The sequence below is a fragment of the Schistocerca serialis genome, chromosome 7 (assembly GCF_023864345.2).
Source record: "Schistocerca serialis cubense isolate TAMUIC-IGC-003099 chromosome 7, iqSchSeri2.2, whole genome shotgun sequence".
Taxonomy (NCBI): domain Eukaryota; kingdom Metazoa; phylum Arthropoda; class Insecta; order Orthoptera; family Acrididae; genus Schistocerca; species Schistocerca serialis.
Window position 1 is genome coordinate 264,516,938 of NC_064644.1, and position 26,832 is coordinate 264,543,769.

The window sequence follows — 26,832 nt, forward strand, 5'->3', positions numbered from 1 at the left end:
GCTTTCTACACCCATCACCAGACTCTGGGATTACAAGAACTATGTATTTTCACATGGTTTGCCAGAATATTATGTCATTTTCTCGATAATTCTAGATATCATGTACATAGCAGTATGCTACCGATCGTTTGCTCAGTATAATTCCGAAGATATAGACCGAAAATTATTTCTGTATAAACACGAAACTTTAGCGAGGTGCAGTGTGCAGTGAACCACTGAGTAACTGTGGAAAGTTATCCGTCAGCAAAGATCTTTATGTGAAAACTCGAAAAAAATAGAGCAAATTGATATTTCCACTAGCGAATACAGATGTCGGTGATATAACAGATTCCAAATCATCGCTATAATTTACATAGTCAACTAAGGTGTTCCACATCTCTAGAGAACCAGAAAATGTGTCTTCCACTCATCTTTCACCTGCTAGATGCACACTCCACAATCGATGTTCTCTCAACCAAATGAAGGCGGTAAATGTGCAGAAGCAGTCAACTTGACATTTTACATGGGAGGGAATAATGGTCCAGCGCAAACACACGTCCATATTGAATCTTCTCAAATTTCCACAGAGAGCACAAGTGAACGCGAAGGCTGTCCAACACATAGTGAGTACTGGGTCCCTATTCAGCCATCTAGAGGGCGACACGGTTAACTCAGCTACATTCCAGTACACCAACCAGTCTTTCCATTTGGACTGCTCCTGCAGTGAGCTGGAAACGTGAATCATTCCTGCCACAGGCCACTGCCGCCGCTTACTCCTTGCTCACCAGACAGAATCGTCCTAAGAAACCGGCCGCATATATTTTGTCACTGTACTTACAATTAAATATTTCGATGGCGGTCTCAATTGGACGACATTCGCAATGAGAGAAGTATCGGAGATACCCCATGCTTACAGAAGTGGCTCTGGAAATTGAAAAATGTATGCCGTTCCTATGACTTGACATACTTTTCCGAGTACAAAAAAGTCTTCCATTCCCTTTGCGGCTCTAGCAGTATACCATGTCAAATACATACCGTCCTTACGACTGGAAACAGTCATTTTCTTTTCTTTGCACGTGACAGAACTCACACACACGTACTTTATAAGTCTGATGCTCAAAGCGAACCTATCACGCATCCCCTACAATTAAGTATATTACTTCGCCAATAACTGATGGCTGACACACGAAACAATACTGAGCGATGGGTAGACACGCCTCGTAAGTTTTTCTTGCGAGTGTCTTAGAAAGAGAAACGAAACCGTCTTACTTGCCGCCAGATGTTAAAAAACACGATCGCAGCGACGATGTTACTGTCACAAGCGGTCTGGGTTCTATAGATGCTCACAAGTATCGTTAACGACATCCATGTCAAAAACTATACAAGCCTTATAAACCGAGGTATGGCATTATCTCCGAATGAAGTGGTTTTTTCCAGACAAATATCACGACACTGAATATAAACGGCGATCGCCGGTGTGTATATTAACAGACCAATAGTGCAGTTACACATCGCCGACGGTGTAAGCTCGTAATAAAATCACCGAATTTAGAAAGTGATTCAGCTAAGGAATGCAGTATGAAGCCAGTATTTGCAACTCCCTCACGCCACAGCTAGATGTTTGTCCAGTATTTGTAACACATTCTTTCTCAATCCAACGTCAAAGGTTCTGCGATATATCCACTGGGCTACAGGTGATGGTTGATTGAGAATGATCACATACAGTAGACGATGTGCTGTTTGAGGTCGTAAAAAATGTTCACTAGCTTTTCAGATCTCTAGCGATTCACTTTCCGGTAGAAATGCTGTCTGAGATTTAGAATCAAGTCTTTTCATTCAACCACATACCTGCATTGGATCATACAGAGAAGTCTTTTAATCATTACAGGCACTAGTGAATCATATTTCTGGCATTCTCATATGTGGAAACGAGTCACTTTTTTCGAATCCATCTGCTACAGTAAAATTCCAACGTGGTTTTAGGTGGCCCCTACGCATCTTGCAACCGCTCCTCAAAATCTACACTGCCAGCCCTACAGCTATGCATATGTGATCGTTCTAATTTAAGGCATAACTGAGCAGAAGTTGGAGAGAGCTATTCTACCATATTCTGCAGCCCTTGAAGTAACAGTCTAGACTGAGTTAGTGTGACAGGGCCATATTTTGACCATTCGATGGAAATGGGAACACGTTGCGGTAGGTCCACCAACCATGTACGATGCGGAAGGTCAGCGCCAAACGAAGCCCACTCCTGCAACACGAGATAGTATAAAGACAGTATGAACAGTTACAGTGGTGTTTCTTATCGGGAAAATTAGGAAGACTCAAAGTCATTAAGGTACTGCAGTCCAAAGCAGATCCATGTTCCTCAGGATCCATTCGTGTCCATCACCCCAACGTTCTATCATCGTTATTCTGTACCATCCAACAGACAAAATTTGTGAACTATAAAAGCTCCACTAACTTCATCCGACAGAGAACTCGGCAAGATTTTTAGTGCATTTCTCTCTTCCCATATATCGAAAACAAATACCATTCGTATGCTGACATTGAGCACATGCGGCAATCCAATTAAATATGCAGGTATTGATCCACTAGAGCAGCCGGCCAGTGATCAAAGTCGCTTGCACAGACCAGTCTAAATGTCAACGCCCATACTGTGGGAGGAGGAAGATGGGTGTCTCCCACAGACTATATTGTCAGTTGCAAGAGAGGCTCCCTGTGTCATTGTCTGAAACATTGTTCTTTTTTCTGCTGTAACACGCTTTGTACACTGTCATACATTTTGATTTTTCCACCATGACTTCGAGGTCTGTGTCAGGTTCTAAACTGCCATTAACACGTTCTGATCCATTGTCTCTCAGAGAAAACTAGACTTTGCATGGTGTAAATCATGTGGTTGCTGCTGCTACCACAACGCGCACACAAACGCACACACACACACACACACACACACACACACACACACACACACACACACAATGGATGATTTTAAATAAAAGACAGTCACAACATAAGGAAACTGGAAGAGATCTGCGGCATTGTGGAGCTGAAGATGATTAAGGAGGTTAGCACACCTTATCGTTGTGTACAGCAGTAGATCTGAAAAAGTTGTAAGGTGGCATCATTTTGAGCGACATTACAACTACCACTCCGGAAGTATAAACATCGAGACAGGAAACCATTAACGATACTGACATCGGCTAGGGATCTTAATTTGTAACAGAATATCTGCACGTTGGGCGATAGTGAAGCGGATGGAGACGGGAGGCTGGCAGGAGAACGGGAAAGACACAAGCGTGGCAGGCAGGCCTGAGAGGGGAGTGTCTCCCGACAGTACGCACTTGGCTGTTTTGACGTTTACTGACCGGAAGTTGGTCTCACGTGACGAGGCATCCTGTTCGAAGACGCCATTCATGTTGATGTTTATTGTGCTGATAACCAATGTTTGCACAGACACACTAAAATTGGCTTCACTTCTATAAAGAGTGATAACACACTTAGTTCTAAGACACAGGCACTGCTTGCGATTATGGGAGTAACTTTCTGAGCAGTATGTGATCCGTTTACACTTAATTCTTCTTTCTGTTTGTCACAGAAAAGATTATTTCACTGGAATAAAAAAACGATAGATCACAGTATTTTTGGGCCATGTAGCATTATCCATTGCGTTATATCTAAGCTCAGAGTAAACACTTTCAAGCTTTTCAGCTGTCAAGTTGTAATGTTTACGGAAGTTTTTTTTGTTTTGCTGGAAGCTAATGACTGTTCAGGTGTAGCCATGATCTTTTTTCACCATACAGCATTCCTTATGCAGGTTCTCAACAGGGCTGGAACTATACTATGGCTACTTAAAAGCCGCTTTTCGTCGTCCAAAATATTAAAAATACTTCATATTCCCCGGTTTGGTCCCCCTACATGTGAATGCGAAATAAACCGAGGTAGCAAACTTACGAGCAGTATAGCCTTGAGTTAAGTTTTTAACCACATTTATTTTCCATATTTAACGCACATTTCGTTATAACAACTAAGATCCACAGAAAAAAAACCGACACTAATCGACTGAATATTTCGGCGTATCTGTACGCACATATATCAATTACGTAAATTTCAATATGGGCCTACTGCGGAACTTTTATACTATTCTGTTTATTGAACATGAAGGACTAAAACATAAGATAGAAATTACTTCAAGCTTAACTAATTCCTTCAGTCTTCACGGTTGCAACTGCATGAAAACCGTCCTCGCAGCCAAGTCACGTGACTTCCGGCAGCCAAACGTCAAAACAGCCAAGTGCGTACTGTCGGGAGACACTCCCGGCCTGAGAACTGAAAACAACAGCGCCCGTAAGCTACTCTGGAAACCCCAGGCGGGTGGACCGTGGCTTAGCGGGAGCCACGTGGCCGAGGACAAGGCGAAGACACAAGGACTCGCTCACGAAACGCGTGGCGGCGTGTAGGTGGTTTTCCCAATGGCCGGAGCGGAAGCTTCTGGAACAGTCTGGAAGCTTCTAGAATCTTCGGTCGGTTGCAAAAATGAGATTGGTCGACGCTCGGAAACGAACGCCTTCCAGCAATATGATTGGCCGCACACATTAAAAGGGGGAAGAGAAAATAACAGGAGCTACGAAAAAGCGTAGCGACAGAGAAACACTTGTTCCTGGAGCGTCGAGGAGAGAGGTTGGTCCTGGCGAGGTGTGCGACCTCGTTACTGGGACAGAGTACTTGTAGCGAGAGCCTGAGGATCGTCTGGTGTTCCATGGCAGCCGTGGAGGTGCCCACGGAAGCTTTTGGTGAAGTAGAATTTATGTTATCTCGCTGAGCCGAGAACCTTTGCAGCGATAAGCGTCAGATCACTGTAGTGGTCGTGCGAGGGAAGTAAATTGCTGATAACGTGTCTTTTTCGTTCTATGCTGAGGCTTCACGTTGCTAGTCGCGAGTGTAGTTCTAAATATAATTGTAATTGCCATAGCTGATGTCAGTATTCCGCGCTTGAATTAACGACCGCGATTATATATCACAGGACAGTGCCAGACAGAGCGATTACCAAATGTGAATAGGCAGAACTATAATGTTGCTTGTACTGTGTAATCTTGAACAGAGTGAATTGCAGAAGAGTAAAGAATTTAACACTACTGAGTGTATCATTTCATAGCTAGTACTTTCCTTTGTCATTTTTATTATGTCCTTTATTTGTGTATTTCATGTTTGCAACCACCTGGTGGAGGTAGTGTTTGTGGGCCAGCACATCTGAACATTCTAGCGTACACTGAGGATATGGTTAGAAACTAATCAGATTTGCATACGACTAGTTAACGTCACATATAGAGCAAAGGATAAGCTTACCCTTCTGGAAAGCGTGTAAGTGTCAGGGCGACAAATTAGCGTTATAAAATCCGTTGTGCAAAATTTTTCACTTATACGTTCGGCTCTCAGGCTTAACCATCAGCAGAAAAGAGCTAAACAGAAGCGGTAGCATACAAAGTGTTGTGATGTAATAGCAGACAATTAAGAAGAACAAGAAATGGGTGGTTTTTATGCGTAATGGAGCTTCAGACTGATGGAGTTCGAAGCATTTTACGTAAATCAGCTATGCTATCAATTCTAAAGTGTTGTTCTAGTGTCTGGGGTCAGTACCGGGAAGGTATTGGGAAGAGAAAACATAAACAAATGCACTCCTAAGGCTACCCAGTTCTGCACTTAAAACAGACTATAATGTTAGATCGCTGCAATTTTCTACCTATTATTCGTGTAGAATGCAGCACTGTTAATATTCCAATGTAAGAAATATATTTCCAGCGCATGACGTACATCCTTCTTGCATGTTTCTCTACAATTAACTACGGTAGCAAACTGTAAATTGAAGAAAACTACTTCCTTAAAATATCAATTCTGTGTGATACATGCACAATATAGCTTTGCAGAGATGTAGAGCGTCCACTGTTCGCATCCGACCGCGGTTCAGAAATTATACCATCCCTGCATCAGTCCTATAGAAAAAGATCGTTAGTATTGGAGAATACCTCTTACAAGAAAACAGATAAACACATAGCAGCGGCTGTTGACTTGTGACATTACGCGTCATGCCACCACTAACTCTGTAAGTAGGTCATCATCTATCAAGCAGATGTATACATGGGGATCGCATACCTCACAAACATCTGCCGCTAACTTAGAATCATCTTTGTTATGAAACTGAAGTCTCGATTTTGTATCCAAGATACGACACAAGAATGGAGTACATTGCATAAATCTTCGTTCATTTACGTTCATTTAGAGGAATGTGTCGAAAGAGGATGGTCATGTACCATCACACATGAGATGGAAGTCCTCTGATGAGCAAGAGGTTTGCTGTTAACGATCGCAAGTAGACAGTGCTCTAAGTCACACCGAGAACACAAGGCTGTATACGTGTCAAACGTAGGCTTTGGCACACAACTGATGCATCCTGACAGAACAACGGGGAAAAAATGGTCAAATGACCTGTAGCATCATCTCCCTCTCTCTCTAGAATGCATCATCAGTCTACCATTCAGCTGTACCTCGTTACAACTGCATCTCAAGCGATCACTCCATCCACTCTCTGTCATCCTTTAACGCAGATGCTAGTTAGTTTAGAGACAGATGGTTCTCTGTTTTTCCAGGAAAGCATCAAAGTCAGCAGTCAGCTCGTTTGTATCACTATTACCGCAATAGACATACAGTAGAATGCTGCCTTGACGAAAGAAATGATTGTTTCCTTGGTTCCCGATTCTTCCATGTCAACGTTTTCTTGGTCTCCTCTTGCTGTCGCATACTCGTTCCCATGTACAAGAGCCACTATGCAAACATCTCGTTGGGCCGCAGGGACAAATGCTATGCACCAGCCACCAAATGCTGTGCATCAGCCACGGTGTCTAGGAAAACACATGTTTTGATGGGAATTTCTCAGGTGTCAAGTAGGAAAAGGATGCCGCCTCCTCTTGCTTGCGAGACCCAAACAGACGCCTGCTCGTGGCTCGGCAGCTGATGCCCGTGTCGTCGCTTTGCGGGGCCCACCATCGAACCCAATTCCTGGCTGTGTGTGCGGTGACGTTTTGTGTGGTCCAGTGGACAGGGTGCGTTTGGCAGTGCGTGTTCCGCGATAGAAAGGTTTAAACTGTGTAATTACACGTGATGTGTATTTCATGACGGTATTCCATGTGAGATAGGAGTAAAAAGAAGGGCGATCGGTGTAATTACTTCTTACAAGACCTGCACTTTTCAAACAGCAGAGAATGATGAGCAAGAGAAATTCAACCCCCACAAACTGAGTTTTTTTTATAAATAAATAATATATTCTTGAATTTGCCTTTGCGAGATCCTTGCTCTCCACCACAGAGCCGTCATTTTCCAGGTAGAGGAGGGCAGGGGAAGAGGGGAAGGGAGAGGAGGAGAGGTGGATCGATTTCCTGAAAAATTCTTTACATAAATAATTAAACTATATTCCATACGCTACCTTGAATCTCCTAAATTGTTTAGATAAACTATATTCCACACCTTGTCTAAATTGTTTAAATAATATTCCATTCCTTGCAGTCAATTTCCTGACAAATTCCTTAACTAAATAAATAAACTATATTCCATACACAGCCATAAATAATTAAACAATATCCCATATATTGTCTAAATTTTTTAAACAATATTCCATACACTGCAATCGAATTTCCTCCAAATGACCGATCAAATGAGTGTTTCTCCCGACAGTTTCTGGGAGGTGGGTTACCAGAGTAATTGATCAATTTAATTAAGCAGTCAATCAAACTGATAAGAGTGAGAGGGGCTATTCCAATAACTCAGACCTGAAAGTATACCTGTAGCAGCGAGGGGGTGGGTTGGGGATTTCTTGAGGGGTGGGGGGAAGGAGGGCGGGGAACAATAGGTTAAGGACCTGTCAATCAAAAGTAAGGATCCTTTTAGCAGAACAACAGGTTAAAGACCTGTCAATCAAAGGAGAACACTAGGTTAATGACCTGTCAATCAAAGGAGAACAATAGGTTTGTCCCTGAGTGCATACCTGACCCTGATGTAGGCAACCTGTAGTAACAAAATGCACCAGCAGAGCTCGTGCCCCACTACTGACACAATGCATTATATTACATGGCATGGCTACTAATACCAACAAGTAAAAAAGCGCAAATATGTCAAGACGTTTTGATTTAAAAGTCCTCAAAACTGCCAGAAATGTCGAAAAGCTAGGCCCATTCTCTTATATTCCTAACTCTGTCCAGGACCTGTCAATCAAAGGAGAACACTAGGTTAATGACCTGTCAATCAAAGGAGAACAATAGGTTTGTCCCTGAGTGCATACTTGACCCTGATGTAGGCAACCTGCACAAACAAAATGCACCAGCAGAGCTCGTGCCCCACTACTGACACAATGCATTATATTACATGGTATGGCTACTAATACCAACAAGTAAAAAAGCGCAAATATGTCAAGACGTTTTGATTTAAAAGTCCTCAAAACTGCCAGAAATGTCGAAAAGCTAGTCCCATTCTCTTATATTCCTAACTCTGTCCAGGACTTATTCGACTTTTTGTACTAAGATAGGAGCATTTTTCCTAGTGGATAATAAATGTCATTTTTCCTTCTAGTATCATAGGTATGGACATTGTGTTTGTCTCAAATTCTGACAGATTATTTATGGTGTATTTCGTTGTGATGGCTCAGTTAAAATGCCTAGCTCCTTAAAGACTTACCTATATGATGTACATGCCTGTACACTACCTATTGTTCTTACTGCTCGCTTTTCGGCAATTAATACTTTTTAAGTGGTGAGTTACCCCAGAAAATTATTCCGTAAGATGTTACTGAGTGGAAATATGCAAAGTATATCAGGAGGTTAGTTCATTTGTTTCTAAGATTAGCAATTATACGAACCTTACATGCAAGAACAGACAGTATTGACGATCCACAGTTGTACAAAATACTTTGAAATTAATTCGCTGACTGCAATAGTAGACAAACAGAGGATGTCCTGGGCCAGCTAATTTATTTAAAATGGCGGCTGGGTTTTCTCTCCCATGACGTCATTTCCCCACACCCTGAAAATGACAGATAATTTCAAATTTTGGCTGGAAATAGGTCAGTTAGGCTATCTCCATTAACCTAACTGCACCCCCTGACCCACCACTCCTATGATGTCACCCATCCCCTCCATCACGACACTGTCGCTGGAAATGCTAGGAAACGGTCAGTCTTTGCTCAACTGCCAGAGAGGAAGATTAGGTTACTGTAATTTATTTATTTTCTGTGTACTCCACTGCCCCCTCCTCCACTTTCCGCCGCCCTGTGCCCCCACATTTCAAGTTTCAGCTGCTTGTTTAGAGACACTGTCAGGGACAAAAAAATTTGGTGTTCTTCACTCTTCTGAAACGCTCTGTGGACTTATTTTTGCTGCTGGAGTCATGGATGTTAAAGCACTTATTTTTTATTTTCCTCACTTTCTGGGACGCAGTTGTACAATGGGTAACCCACACTAGTGTCTAAGCACAGACAGGAAGATCTGAACAATAACATGTCTAAAAGTTTTTGACATATTTAGTTACTCTACAACAGACTGCGAAAAAAACACAGGCATAGCAGATCAGGTGTCTAAAAGATTCTCCTAGAATTCGAAGCACTGTCTGACTATTGAAAAAAAAGGCTGAAATTTTCAGCGAATTTTCGATGTCATACAACTGCTGGTCTGGAGATGCTCTGAGCCACAATGATGGTTGGAGGACAGTATCCCACGTGTGTGAACCAGAGGAGGCTGGTGTGCCTGGGCTTGTTTCTGAACATTTGAACAGAAAAGACATCACGTGACTCTCAGACGTCACAGAACTTTCTGTCAATGCCTTGTTCTCTCCTTTTCTTGTTCGAACCAGTCTGTAGAGACCCCTGTGCCCCCCCCCCCCCAAAAAAAGGATGTCTTGCGGCTCTCTGACGTCATGGAGTTCCTGTGAATGGACCAATCTCATTGGTGCCTACCGAATTTACCCTCCAAAATACTGTTGCTGGTGTCGGAGCACTGTCTGCCACTTTCTACAGATGGAGAAATTACGAAAATTTCAGTGGAAAACTTTTTTGTACAGATCGAAAAACATACAGTAGTCATATTGCACTGACAGTTCAATCCTGAAAAGTGGTCTACAGATCATGAAATACGGGAACTATCGCCAAAGACACTTCCTCAATTACACTGCTCTTCTACTGTCGAGGAAAGCTGGAATTTTTCGGCGTGAAACGGATCTCCAACCCAATTGCATCACCATACTGTATCGCTATGTCGCTGTAGTAAACACAATTCGTATCCTGCACCATACAGAATCATTACTGCTGTACCCTGCCTATAACTTTCGTCCGACAGACACTCCTACATATAACGCAGAGACACGCAGAGCCCAAAAACAGTAGGACGTGACCTGTATGTAGTCGTAGCAGTAGATATCCCCGGCCGACAAACGCATTTCATCCGCGATTTCGGAGCGCCATGTACCTAGCTAACAATCACAAGGCGACAGCCCCGGCACGCACTCGCCTGATGCACGTTCGGGGCGCCCTTTGCGGACAGCGGCCACTCTCTGAAATGGTATGCAAAGGCTGGACTGGTTCCTCCGGCACACAGGCGTCTGCCAACGGTATTGTTTCTGGTCCTGCCTGCTTGCTGCCGTAGTTTCGGCAACGAGTTGTGACCATCTCCAAACTCTGGGGTTACAAGAATTCTTACTTTATCAGCTCTACTGATGAGAAATGCTTCACGAATTAATTTACCGATCTTGAAACCGATATCAGCTGCAATATCCTATTTTCACGCCAAAGTCTGCCCCTGGTAGCTGCGTGGTCAGCGTGACGGAATGTCAATCCTAAGGGCCCGGGTTCGATTCCCGACTGGACCGGAGATTTTCTCCGCTCAGGGACTGGGTGTTGTGTTGTCCTAATCATCATCATTTCATCCCCATCGACGCGCAAGTCGCCGACGTGGCGTCAAATCGAAAGACTTGCACCAGGCGAACGGTCTACCCAACGGGAGGTCCTCGTCACACGACATTCATTCATTGACGCCAAAACGAAGATATTTGTGACACTTTAATGCTGAAATCGTCGAGTAGTGTGTGAAAATTTCTAGAATTTCACGTATTTTCACATGGGTTGCCGGCATATCATACCATTTACGCGACTGTTCTCGATATCAACCAAATAGCAGTACGCTAGTGATCGCTTGCACAGTATAATTCTGAAGATAAAGAGTGGAAATTATATCCCTAGAGAGCCGAAACTTAAACGCCGTCATAATGTGAGACATGCTGCAAACTATTAAGTAGCTATGAATATGCAGGAAGTTTTCTTGTCTACGATTTTTACGTGAAAATTCGAAAACAGAGGAAACTGGTAGTTCCACTTGTATTTTTTAACGACTACCGATGCCGATGGTATAACAGATTCCAGATCATCCTTGTACTTTACAAAGTCAGCTAAGATTTTAATATTCAAAATAGCATGTGTTCCTTATGTCTAGAGAGGCGGCAGATGTCTCTTCAACTGGTGTTCCACCATCTCGATGCAAACAACACATCACAGTCTATGTTTTCTCAACCAAATAAAGATGGGAAATGTGTAGAGTGACAGTATACTTCACAGATGAACGAACTTCTGGAACTCTCGGACCTGCCGGAGTGATGACACAAAAAGATAGAGACTCGTAACGACTCGTCTCACTACAGCTCTGACAAAGAGGTGTGACATCACTAATCACACCACCTCACAGTCGAACAAGGGGCTTCAGGGACTCTCAGACTTGCTGGACCAGTGACACACAAAGAGAGAGAGACTTTGTAAGGTGACTATAATTTCGCACCTTACAAGCACTCATCTACATACTTTGTCGTGATTTACAGCCGGAATTATGTATCATTTGATAGGTTGTACATCGTATAAATGAATATTTAAAGAAGAATGACATTGTCACGTACACCTTGTAAATAGGTGTCAACGCTTATTGCATGAAAGGTAATGGAGTATCTTTATTATCAAAACGGCGTAATGATTGCCGCCGGCCGGGGTGACCTAGCGGTTCTAGGCGTTACAGTCTGGAACCGCCCGACCGCTACGGTCGCAGGTTCGAATCCTGACTCGGGCATGGGTGTGTCTGATGTTCTTAGGTTAGTTAGGTTTAAGTAGTTCTAAGTTCTAGGGGACTGATGACCTCAGAAGTGAAGTCTCATAGTGCTCAGAGCCATTTGACCCATTTGAACCAATGATTGCCTATACTAGTAGAGGTTGGAACGCCAGTGGAAATGAAACGCTAGGCGTAACCCAGGCTCTGGGTGGAAAAGCCCGCACAGGTGTGTTGCTCCTGCTTAGCACAGGAAGTAGCCCTAGACGGACGGTCGGAGCATCTGAGCGCTGAAGCACAATAGAATGTCAGTTGGCCGGTATTGTAGGTAGGCCGGAAGGATAACCGAAAAATTCTGAAAATCTTTGACGTAGCAGAGAGGGACAAGGAAACGTTAATGGGAAATCACGCGGGCTGGGTTATCTCCAAGGATTTTTGCTCTGAGAAGCGTACCATTGTATGAATTCCTAATTAACGGGGATAGTTGTTTCCTCGCAAACTTTCCACACTGGACGACAAAAGACTAAAATATGGTTGGTAAGAATCTGCACAGAGGGATAATATACCACGGTTTCGAGAATATGATTCGCTTTGTGCAGTTAGGAAAGATGGGAGCCGAACTTTGCCGGGAAGCCAGCGGTGGAGAGAATGTGGTCTTCCGTTTTTGAGCGCCCATGTCTGGCGGTCGCTCAGTATCAGCTTTTTTGGTACAGACGGACTTGCTGTCTTTGCACTCAGGAGATTTTATAGTTATATTCATTTATTTATTTATTTATTTATTTAACCTGATCAGATTAGGGGCATCAGGCCCTCTCTTACATCGGACCAGTGTTCCACACATGCAGCATTTCACACATCAGAGTTACATCATGGCAATAGTTTAAATAAAAAAATTAGGTTACTCTAGTGACAATATGAATAAAGAGTAAGGACTGAGACCTGATAAAGTAAATGCTGGAAGTATTTTTACAACAGGTGCTATACATACAAATTATGATAAAAGCAATGATAATAACAGTAGAAAAGTCAAATACGGTAATAATGATAAACATGAGAAAAATTGGCAATAGTAATGTAGATTTGTGCAGATGTACATTAATATCTTGGTGTGTAATGTAGATGTTTACTAGTACAGCGAGTTTTGGGGAAGGGGGATTTAAGGAGGGGGAAAGAGGGAAGTAATGAGGAGAAGTGCATTCACTTACAGAAGAAGGCATTACTGTTGCTTAAGTAGATATGTAATTAACTGTTTTTTGAAGCCGGACATGTTTTTAAGTTCTCTGACATAACGAGGGAGGTTATTCCAGAGTCGGGTTCCCGCTACTGTAAAGGACTTGGAGTAGGTGACTGATCGATGCAGTGGAACAGAGAGGATATTATTATGATGGGAACGTGTGTTTCTTGAAAAATGGCTCTGAGCACTATGGGACTCAACATCTGAGGTCATCAGCCCCCTAGAACTTAGAACTACTTAAACCTAACTAACCTAAGGACATCACACACATCCATGCCCGAGGCAGGATTCGAACATGCGACAGTAGCAGCCACGCGGTTCCGGACTGAAGTGCCTAGAACCGCACGGCCACCGCGGCCGGCGTGTGTTTCTGTCATGCTGTTCCGACATAAGCGTTAAGGACGAGGAGAGATATGAGGGACAGTGTACATTTATAAGGCAGTAGATGAGACAGAGTGTATGGAAATCTCTGCGTTTGTCTGCACGCAGCAAGGACAATTTTGCATATGCTGGTGACATGTGATCAAAAAGTCGAACGCCACAGATATATCGGACGCAGGCATTCATGACCAGTTCCAGACGTCGCGAATTTTCCTGAGAGAGGCCTTGTAGGATAATATCGCTGTAGTCAATGATTGAGAGTATAAGCGTTTGTACTAATTTCTTTTTCAGATCGAAAGGGAAGAGTTTTTTATATTTTTTAGGACATGAAGGGATGCTGATGCTTTTTTGCACACTGCAGTTACGTGCTCTGTCCAATTTAGATTTTCATCTATTATTACTCCCAAACTCTTTGCTGAGGGAGAGAAGTTAATATTTGTTCCATTTAGGATAAGAGATGGTACGGATTCCCGATGTTTTGGGCTAATGAGTTAGAGTGACCAACAAATACCACTTGGGTTTTAGATGGGTTTAGTTTTAGTCCTACGTCCTGTGCCCATTTTGATAGTGCATCGAGGTCAGTATTGAAATTTTCAATAGCTTTCTTAAGATTAGGCACTGTACTGTTGCAAAGTCATACGATTCTGTGCTTCGCCTCCAGGTAGGGAGTCGTCTTTGAGTACGCAGCATTCAGTGATTGAGAGCACTTCTTCCGCCTATAGTCACGCAGAGACGTTATCTGATTTCCGTCCTTTTGGCTGAGAGTTCGCGTTTATTGTCTGTAGAACACTGAGAGGAAAAGACAGCATTGTATAGTACTAGGCGGAGGACCGCCTTCTGCCGTCCTAGTGTTTGAAAGAATTTTTATTTTGTGGCTGGAGTTCCTCCATCCTCGCAGACGTGTACGAGAAGCATCACTCCGGCGCACCGGGCACGGTACATATGACATTGCTAACTGCTTCGGCATATTAGGGCTGTAAAGCTTAAAAGCTGTGATCACGTAAGTTTTATTTCCCCTGAGGTTGCACACCACTGCAGATCATCATTGAAAGTAGTGTCTTCTAGTGTTTGGTATGTATATGATGTCAGTCATCTCACGTTATTTACATTAGATCGCGTAGCCATAAAAGGGGCAGATTTGAGCGACTGATCAATCATATTAGTTAGGAAATTCATTTGTGTCTTTTTATGTCTTTTGTAGTATATAAATGTATAAGCAGAAACAGCATTTATAATTTTGTAGTTACTTGTTCCCTTCATCATTCATTTATGTTTATGTTGTAATTTATATGTTAAAGAGAAAGAAGGAGGAGATAATATCACCATTAAGAGATCCTAAAATCTGCTTCAGGGGGTAGTCAGACACGGCCAGATCTTCATTTTGGCGTTTAGTATTTTCCGTTGCACACATTCGTTTTACACCCGCCTAGAGTAGCATCTTGAAACTTGTAACGACTTGTCTCGCTACAGTTTCCAGCCCCAACAAAGAAGTGTGATGTCACGGGTCACACCGCCCCACATTCGAATAAGGGTTTCTGGAATTTTCATTCAATATTTGAATCTCATTGGTTCCGTCTGCATGCCCGCTGTACCGGATGCCCAGAGGCCAGAGAAACTGCCACCGTGACTGCCGAACAGCCAACTAGTCAATTTACAAGGGGGAGAATAATTGTCCAGTGGAAACACTCACCATATCAAATTTCCACGTAAAAACCAGTAATACTCACAACACACGTGATCGCAAAGGCTGCCCAGCACCTACTGAGTATTAGTTCGCTGCCCAGAGGATGACATGGATAGGTCAACTGTTCACATATACCCCACCTGGCCGGTTCAGGAGGCTCAGCGGCGGCTAGCACCTTATGCCGGAAATGTTCATTCGTTCTCCCCGCTGGCTACCTCCACTACACGCCCAGACACCAAGCAGAACGTCGCAGGAAACCAGCCACATATTTATCTATGTTATTACAGACAAATATTACGATCACAGTAATAATCTGTTGACATTCGAATATGAGTGAAGTATTGAAAACACCTCCTCCTGATGACTGTGGATTTGGAAGTATCAATTACCCACGTAAATCTATATCCTCCTTATGACTGGACATAATTTTCCATGTGAAATATTTCATAATCCTTACTGTTACTTCCATGTCAAATCTATACCTCTCTTACAACCAGACATAGTCCCACCCACATAATTTTCCGTGTGTGTGTTGGAACACTGACCACAGTAACTTTATATTCCAACACATGCACATTTCACACACACAATGCAATTACTGTTCATATGTGTGTAGTGTCCAAAAAAATTATGCTATGTCCACACTTATACTGGCTTGATGTCTCGATTCTCCTCAGGTCTACGAAATTATTTGACATTTACAACTTCTAGCCAATCATATTCGAGCACAGAGTGCAGATATTTTCAGTCAGCACTTTCAAAAGGTGCTGCATATCACCAAGACTCTCCCAAATAAGTGTAAAGCACAGGGGTCCAGCACTGTGTGATAATCAACAGGGTTCCCTTGGACAAAAGGGTTGGAAAGACATCACTGACATGAGTTGGTGCACTTGTTCCACAAAGAATGTGTGAGGATTTGCTTAGGGGAGCCGATGAGAGGATGTTCTATGTATCCACGATGTTACAGACATGCTGCCTGCCCTGTTTGTACACTATAGCAGATCCAATAGAATCCTTTCATTGATGTATTGTGCAGGTGTTTATTAAATGAATCAATCACCCCTTATGGCCGTATGTACTCACCAGTGCATTGAAATCACACTTCCCCACGTCAAATCTATCCTCCCCTTAAGGCTAGACATGCATAATTTTTTACAGGGATAGTAGTCTGTATACTTCCCACTCACATCTGGTGATATGTCAGAACACTGACCACAGAACTTCACATTCGAAAAGCATAGGCTTCCCGACAAGTAGCGGGATTATCATTTGAAGGTGTATAGGGTGGGGTCCTGCGCCCTCATCTCATATAGTGTGCCTAAAAGAAGCTGCATTCTCGGAATGCTCTACAACAATTTAAGCAAATCACATCAATAATTTTTATTACAGTAATGAAGATTGACAATACTTAACATTGTATTTACAGCAAATGTCACAAGCAATGTGTGACATGGAAACAGCAATGTTCTTCGCTATAGGCAATGTCCATAGAAGCAATGGATATTGATCACTAGTAACTGTTCTGCAAGTGCCGGCCTACGACTGTGCCAATACTATGCTGGGTCTGCCACAGCCGGTTCTATTACCGTGTGGCTGAAGCTGGCACAGGATACAAATTGTATGTTTACTACATCGACATGGTATGTGGTGATATAGTGCTGGGTTGGCGATCGGTTTCACACTCTAATATTCAAGCTCCTGTCTTCAGTCAGATATCAGTGTAATTGAGTAAGAGTCATTCCATATTTGACGATATGTAGGGCACTTTGCAAGATTATTGGGGGTGCAATATGGCTATCTGTATTTTTACTGGTGATCTTTTGTTTAAACTGTATTCCATCGATTTCACCTACCAATAAGATGTTGCGTTTAAAAAAAAACTTTCCCATACATGTGAAAAATATCGATTTACTTAATTAGCACAAAGTTTTTATATCAACATGGTGTTAGTGGTACAATAGTTAAGGGGAGGGTGTGTGTGAGTGGGTGTCATGGAGCAGAACAGCAGTTAAGTGCTGAACACTAGGTAATTTGCATAATTTCTATGTAAAAAGCAGTATAATAGTGTAAGGGGGTGGGTGACCATGAAAAATGCGCCAGAAATGGCGTTTAAAAGCATTTAAATTCGAAAAGTGTACCAGAAAATCGTGGGAGGATATAACTGATTACTTAATTTGGTATCAAAGTTTAAGGAAATGGGCATGATATGGAAAACCACTTAACAGAACAATAGGTTAAGTGCTAACAAAGGGCCAAGCATTAGATTAAGACACCTACAGTAGAGTGTTGAACATTAGGTTATGCAACATGTTTGCTCCATGTAATTACTTCTTACAAGACCTACATGTTTCCAAACAGCAGAGAACGATGAGCAAGAGAAATCCAACCCCCACAAACTGAATTTCGTGTTATGAGGCCATTCGTCTCCACCACCAGACCGCCATCTTGGATTACATTACAGAAGGGATGTCAGCGTCCTCTTGTGGCAGTACTGTGTACTAGGTCAGTTGCACTCTGAAACTTGGGGTAAACACACTTGATGGCAGTACTGCCTCTAATTTTTTAGGAAGAGGTGGCAGTTGGATGACTTAGATTAGTAGAGATAGACCAAGTGTCCTTTCTTTCCTGCCATTTTAGTAGGTTAATGGAGGTAACCCAATTTACCTACCTTCCCTCCAAAATTCAAACTTCCCACCAGGGGGGCATAGCACTTTCCTATCATCTTGGCTAATGGCAATCAGCTGACGTCACGGCAGTCATCTTTAATGACATCAAGCGTGTCATCAGCTGACATCATCTGACATCACATACTTGTGTCATCAGCTGACATCATGACCGCCATCTTGGATGACATCAGCAGCTGACATCACGGTCGTCATCTTGGATGATGTCATGTGCTGTTGCGTAGTCTACAGACCGCCATCTTGGATGACGTGATCACCATCATCTTGGATACATCTGGCAACAATGGAGAGTGGGGTGGTAAGAAGGTTGCCCTACTACTCTCTCTACCTCGCGAGTGACGGGTGGAGGACTAGACAGTTTTCTAGCTAATGGAATAGTGCTGGTTGAATGTGACGGATTTTCGAGAAAATTAGCAGGGGTCTGTGTCTTGGCGGGAGAAATCTCTTACTTGTCGAAATCAGGCAGTTTCAGGTACTATATAACGAAAACTGGAGGATTCGAGAGAATAAGTCAGGTAAGCGATACTCTGACAAAAGGAGGGTTGATAAGTGAGCTCTATAACGTTTTTTTCTTAAGTGTTGTGGACAAACATATTACAATCTCTCACACATGACTCGTGAAGTGATGGCAGTGAGGAAATTAGCGGCTAATACGAAGGTTTTTACCGAGAGACAATCAGAAGCAGAAGTTCAGTCTCTTGTTTTCTCGATAAATAAGAGGCAACATTCTTCTGTGAGTTTTGTGTGTATGTAAATGGATGGGCTGACATCTATATGCATACAGCGCAAGCCATCGTACAGTGCGTGGCGATGGGTTCCCTGTGCCACCAACAGTCATTTACTTTCCTGTTCCACACGCAAACAGAGCGTGGGAAAAGAAGACTGTCTACACTGCTCAGCCAGAACATTATGATCACCTACCTACTATCGATATAAACACAAACAGGCCATTGCAGCGTCACCTGACGAAGAATGACTGCTACTCAGGCATATACACGGTGCATGTAGTATTAGTGAGCATTTTGCCCATTAGTAGAATGGGGAAGGGGCACAATCTATCTTAGTTTGACATAGGGCACAATGTGATGGCCTGGAGGCTTGGCACAAGCATTTCGGAAACTGTGCGACTTGTCGGGTGTTCGAAGACTGCTGTGGTGAGTGTCTTCAACATGTGACGAAACCAAGGTGAAACCATGTCCAGACGTTATGGTGTTGGACGGCCACCCCTCATCACAGTTGTCAGACGCTGTAGGCTGGGCAGACTGGTAAAACAGGACAGGTGTCAAACTGTGGGGGAACTGACTTCAGACTTTAATGCTGGCCAGAGAACAAGTATGTTTGAAAATATGGTGAACTGAACACTCATAATAATGGGCCTCTGCAGCAGCCAATGATCCATGCACATACCAATGTTAACACCATGACATAGGCAACTACAACCTAAAAAGTACACGTGACCAGCAGCACTGGACGTTGGCATAGTGGCAGAACGTTGTATGGTCTGATGAATCCAGATACCTTCTTCGTCATGCCGATGGCAGGGATCGAAACTGTCATCTTCCAGTGGAACAGCTCCTTGACACCAGTACTGTGGGGCGGAGACAAGCTGGTGGAGGCTCCAGTTTGCTCTGAGGAACATTCACGTGGTCATCAGTGGTTCCAGTGGAGGTCGTACAAGTCACTATGACGGCCAAGGAGTATCGTACACTGGTTGCAGACCACATACACATCATCATGACGATCTTGTTTCCAGACTGGAGTGGCAATTGTTACCAAGATAACCTACGATGTCGCAGAGCTAGGAGTGTGATGGAGTGGTTCAAGGAACACAGTGGCGAGTTCCAGTTGATGTGCTGTCTCCCCTCCCCCAAGTCGCCAGATCTGAACCCGATGAAACGCATCTGTGATGTGATAGAACGAGGCGTCAGAGCTCATTGCAACCTCCCAAGAATTAATGGGAATTGTGTGACTTGCATGTGCTGATGTTGTGTCACCTCTCTCCAGCGACCCATCAAGGCCTCATTGCTTCATTGCCATGACACATTGCCGCTGTTGTACCTGCCAAAGGCAGACATACCAGCTATTAGGTAGGTGCCCATAATGTTCTGGCTGATCAATGTATGTTGTTGTTGTGGTCTTCAGTCCTGAGACTGGTTTGATGCAGCTCTCCATGCTACTCTATCCTGTGCAAGCTTCTTCATCTCCCAGTACCTACTGCAGCCTACATCCTTCTGAATCTGTTTAGTGTATTCATCTGTTGGTCTCCCTCTACGACTTTTACCCTCCACGCTGCCCTCCAATGATAAATTTGTGATCCCTTGATGCCTCAGAACATGTCATACCAACCGGTCCCTTCTTCTTGTCAAGTTGTGCCACAAACTCCTCTTCTCCCCAATTCTATTCAATACCTCGTCATTAGTTATGTGATCTACCCATCTAATCTTCAGCATTCTTCTGTAGCACCACATTTCAAAGGCTTCTATTCTCTTCTTGTCCAAACTATTTATCGTCCAAGTTTCACTTCCATACATGGCTACTCTCCATACAAATACTTTCAGAAACGACTTCCTGACATTTAAATCAATATTCGATGTTAACAAATTTCTCTTCTTCAGAAACGCTTTCCTTTCCATTACCAGTCTACATTTTATATCCTCTCTACTTCGATCATCTTCAGTTATTTTGCTCCCGAAATAGCAAAACTCCTTTACCACTTTAAGTGTCTCATTTCCTAATCTAATTCCCGCAGCATCACCCGACTTAATTCGACTACATTCCATTATCCTCGTTTTGCTTTTGTTGATGTTCATCTTATATCCTCCTTTCAAGACACTGCCCATTCCGTTCAACAGCTCTTCCAAGTACTTTGGTGTCTCTGAGAGAATTGCAATGTCATCGGCGAACCTCAAAGTTTTTATTTCTTCTCCATGGATTTTAATACCTACTCTGAATTTTTCTTTTGTTTCCTTTACTGCTTGCTCAATATACAGATTGAATAACATCGGGGAGAGGCTACAACCCTGTCTCACTCCCTTCGCAATCACTGCTTCCCTTTCATGTCCCTCGACTCTTATAACTGCCATCTGGTTTCTGTACAAATTGTAAATAGCCTTTCGCTTCCTGTATTTTACCCCTGCCACCTTCAGAATTTGAAAGAGAGTATTCCAGTCAACATTGTCAAAAGCTTTCTCTAAGTCTACAAATGCTAGAAACATAGGTTTACCTTTTATTAATCTAGGTTCTAAGATAAGTCGTAGGGTCAGTACTGCCTTACGTGTTCCCATATTTCTACGGAATTCAAACTGATCTTCCCCGAGGTCGGCTTCTACCAGTTTTTCCATCCGTCTGTACAGAATTCGCGTTAGTATTTTGCAGCCGTGACTTATTAAACTGATAATTCGGTAATTTTCACATCTGTCAACGCCTGCTTTCTTTAGGATTGGAGTTATTGTATTCTTTTTGAAGTCTGAGGGTATTTCGTCTGTCTCATACATTTTGCTCACCAGATGGTAGAGTTTTGTCAGGACTGGATCTCCCAAGGCCGTCAGTAGTTCTAATGGAATGTTGTCTACTCCTGGGGCCTTGTTTTGACTTAGGTCTTTCAGTGCTCTATCAAATTCTTCACGCAGTATCATATCTCCCATTTCATCTTCATCTACATCCTCTTCCATTTCCATAATATTGTCCTCAAGAACATCGCCCTTGTATAGACCCTCTATATACTCCTTCCACCTTTTCGTTTTCCCTTCTTTGCTTAGAACTGGGTTTCCAACTGAGCCCTTGATATTCATACGAGTGGTTCTCTTTTCTCCAAAGGTCTCTTTAATTTTCCTGTAGGCAGTATCTATCTTACCCCTAGTGTGGTAAGCCTCTACATCCTTACATTTGTCCTCTAGCCATGCCTGCTTAGCCATTTTGCACTTCCTGTCGATCTCATTTTTGAGACGTTTGTATTCCTTTTTGCCTGCTTCATTTACTGCATTTTTATATTTTCTCCTTTCATCAATTAAATTCAGTATTTCTTCTGTTACCCAAGGAGGTCTACTAGCCCTTGTCTTTTTACCTACTTGATTCTCTGCTGCCTTCACCACTTCATCGCTCAAAGCTATCCATTCTTCTTCTACTGTATTTCTTTCCCCCATTCTTGTCAATTGTTCCCTTATGCTCTTCCTGAAACTCTCTACAACCTCTGGTTCTTTCAGTTTATCCAGGTCCCATCTCCTCAAATTCCCACCTTTTTGCAGTTTCCTCAGTTATAATCTACAGTTCATAACCAATAGATTGTGGTCAGAGTCCACATCTGCCCCTGGAAATGTCTTACAATTTAAAAGCTGGTTCCTAAATCTCTGTCTTACCATTATATAATCTTTCTGAAACCTGTAAGTATCTCCAGGCTTCTTCCATGTATACAACCTCCTTTTATGATTCTTGGACCAAGTGTTAGCTATGATTAAGTTGTGTCCTTTGCAAAATTCTACCAGGCGGCTTCCTCTTTCATTACTTACCCCTAATTCATATTCACCTACTACGTTTCCTTCTCTTCCTTTTCCTACTGTCGAATTCCAGTCACCTATGACTATTAAATTATCGTCTCCCTTCACTATCTGAATAATTTCTTTTATGTCATCATACATTTCTTCAATTTCTTCGTCATCTGCAGAGCTAGTTGGCATATAGACTTTTACTACTGCTGTAGGCGTGGGCTTTGTGTCTATCATGGCCACAATAATGCGTTCACTATGTTGTTTGTAGTAGCTTACCCTAACTCCTATTTTTTTTTATTCATTTTTAAACCTACTCCTGCATTACCCCTATTTGATTTTGTGTTTATAACCCTGTAGTCACCTAACCAGAAGTCTTGTTCCTCCTGCCACCGAACTTCGCTAATTCCCACTATATCTAACTTTAACCTATCCATTTCCCTTTTTAAATTTTCTAATGTACCTGCCCGGTTAAGGGATCTGACGTTCCACGCTCCGATCCGTAGAACGCCAGTTTTCTTTCTCCTGATAACGACGTCATCCTGAGTAGTCCCCGCCCGGAGATCCGAATGGGGGACTATTTTACCTCCGGAGTATGTTACCCAAGAGGTCACCATCATCATTTGTCCACACAGAAAAGCTGCATGCCCTTCGGAAAAATTACGGCCGTAGTTTCCCCTTGCTTTCAGCAGTTCGCAGTACCAGCACAGCAAGACCGTTTTGGTTAATGTTACAAGGCCAGATCAGTCTATCATCCAGACTGTTGCCCCTGCAACTACTGAAAAGGCTGCTGCCCCTCTTCAGGAACCATACGTTTGTCTGGCCCCTCAACAGATACCCCTCCGTTGTGGTTGCACCTACGGTACGGCTATCTGTGTCGCTGAGGCACGCAAGCCTCCCCACCAACGGCAAGATCTATGGATCATGGGGGGGATCAGTGTATATGCCTAGGTATAAGCGTTAATTTCACATATCTTATCTTCGTGGTCCTTAGACGAAATGTATGTTGGCAGTGGTAGAATCCCTCTGCAGTCAGCTTCAAATGTCGATTCTCAATAGGTGTTCCTAGAAAGGAACAGCACCTTCCCTCTAGGGAATCCCATTTGATTTTTTTGTTATAAAATGCATTTTAACCATCTACTGTTTATTTGTCCCATTAGTAATCTACCGGTTTCGGTTATTAACCATTATCCAGGATGTCTAGGTGACTAATGGGATAAATAAACAAGTGGTGGTTTAAATTTATTTTATGAAGTGCTTTACTGCTGTTGAGCCTCACCTTATGGGAACATTCCCATTTGAGTTACCTGGCCAGTGTAATACAACTGCAAGAAACAAAATTACACACCATGTAAAGGGACTCTCATGATCAATTTAATTAATTAGTCAGTCACTTTGACATCAATGACGTTCTGCCAGGTGGGTGGAAGCGAGGGGGAGAGTGCCACTGATACGATTCGCGAGTTGGGTCGATAAACAGGCGTTATTTAGTTGCTGTGAGATCTTTTAACGAAATTTCAATCTCCAGCCTAAACGTGGATAGATCTCCATCGTACCAGAATCATCTAGATTACCGAATTTATAAAGTGATATGCATTATCAGCCCAACAGTACAGCATGCTCTTAGCACTGCCGCGTGGGATTAGCCGAGCGGTCTAAGGTCCTGCAGTCATGGACTGTGCGGCTGGTCCCGGTAGAGGTTCAGGTACTCCCTCGGGCATGGGTGTGTGTGTTTGTCCTTAGGATAATTTAGGTTAAGTAGTGTGTAAGCTTAGGGACTGATGACCTTAGCAGTTAAGTCCCATAAGATTTCACACACATTTCTTAGCACTCCGTCATTAGCCAAAAATGATTTTAGTATTCTAGTCCTGTAAAGGAGGACATAACAGATATTTAAGCTGATAAGGACAGTTTTTTTTACCGGATGAGAAAGTACTTAGAGGAAATATAGCCTGTCTCATACTGTTGCACTGGGTTTTCACTTTAGCGATGTGTAAAAGCATGTATGGTTCGATTTCTTCTGTCTTCGAAAATAACTCATATAAAAGGAAGAAATCTACATTCCACCCGAAAAATTCGAGAAGAATGGACAACAACATCTCTGACTGAGATTGGATAAAGTGGATTTTTTAAACTGGGGATGCTATGTTGGGGTAGATATGCAGTTAGAACTATACATTCAAGTCGTACTTGCTTGACTCACAGTGTGTGCAGCCAGCGGCCAACCGGAAGCCACGGCTTAGCATCGTGAAGCCGAGGGTACAAAGAGTACTGTGATGTATCGGCTCTTGCCTGCAGCAGCGGGTAGAAGTCCCAGTGGTGGCGCCCTCTGGATGGCTTAATAGTGAACTATAGTGCATTCAGAATTACTTTAGAATTGACAGTTCGGAAGTAGCACAGGTGAGCGCGGAACAGAGTTGCCAAGTCCCGCGCGGAACTCGCGCGTTTTCTCATGTTTCATTCAACTCGCTCACACACGCTAATTATTAGATCTTTAAATGTTGAGCCGAATGTAATTCGTTGGGAAATAGTTTCACTATGTGATGTGTGGTGTCACCGCCAGATACCACACTTGCTAGGTGGTAGCCTTTTAAATCGGCCGCGGTCCGCTAATATACGACGGACCCGCGTGTCGCCACTGTCAGTAATTGCAGACCGAGCGCCGCCACACGGCAGGTCTAGAGAGACGTACTGGCACTCGCCCCAGTTGTACAGCCGACGTTCATAGCTACAGTTCACTGACAACTACGCTCTCATTGGCCGAGACGATAGTTAGCATAGCCTTCAGCTACAATTGCTACGACCTAGCAAGGCGCCATAATTCTTTCCTATATATATATTGTTGTTATAACATGTATCATCAAGAGCGATGTTCTACAAATGTGGATTAAATTTAAGTATTCCAGAAGCTACGTACTTTTATTTATAGCATTCATTACGTATCCTGTTTCAGACCTCACGCCAGCCTGCGTGAGTTTAAACGCGTGCCTTTCGGTTACCCGTCACTGTGGACTGGCTGTCTTGTCAGTCCACGACATGAAGGTTTCATTTTTATTTTTTTAAATGTTTATATAGACAATAAAACGACAGTTTTCAAGAAACAACTTTCCAACGACATTACAAATTTTCGACATGCGAGAAAGTTTTTTGTTATTGAAGTTAGGTGTACACATTATGCGAATGAAATGTCCAGAAAACATCAAATTTTCATCTGTTTCAAACCTTAGCTGTGTCGAAGATCTCTAACGCGAGATACAGGACTAAATAATATGATACACAATCATCTGCTTGCGTACAGTAATGATAGGCAGCAGATCTCTATACTTGTAAGGAACTGACATGTTTCTGATATGCATCCTTATTTCCAATACAACAAAAAATAAAATAATGCTTGTTTGGTATCTTAAATTGGGCAACATCTATTCTGAGAAACAGAAACAATACAAAAACGGCCAACGTATTGCAGACATTATTTTGTATACTGTAATATGTATGCACAGATTAAATTCTAGAAATGTACTTTCTTTGCTATTCAATCTGTATATTGAGCAAGCAGTAAAGGAAACGAAAGAAACATTCAGAGTAGGTATTAAAATCCATGGAGAAGAAATAAAAGCCGGCCGAAGTGGCCGTGCGGTTAAAGGCGCTGCAGTCTGGAACCGCAAGACCGCTACGGTCGCAGGTTCGAATCCTGCCTCGGGCATGGATGTTCGTGATGTCCTTAGGTTAGTTAGGTTTAACTAGTTCTAAGTTCTAGGGGACTAATGACCTCAGCAGTTGAGTCCCATAGTGCTCAGAGCCATTTGAACCATTTTTGAAGAAATAAAAACTTTGAGGTTCGCCGATGATATTGCAATTCTGTCAGAGACAACAAAGGACTTGGAAGAACGGAATGAACAGTGTCTTGAAAGGAGGGTATAAGATGAACATCAACAAAAGCAAAACGAGGATAATGGAATGTAGTCGAATTAAGTCGGGTGATGCCGAGGGAATTAGATTAGGAAATGAGACACTTAAAGTAGTAAAGGAGTTTTGCTATTTCGGGAGCAAAATAACTGATGATACTCGAAGTAGAGAGGATATAAAATGTAGACTGGCAATGGCAAGGAAAGCGTTTCTGAAGAAGAGAAATTTGTTAACATCGAGTATTGATTTAAGTGTCGGGAAGTCGTTTCTGAAAGTATTTGTATGGAGTGTAGCCATGTATGGAAGTGAAACATGGACGATAAATAGCTTAGACAAGAAGAGGATAGAAGCTTTCGAAATGTGG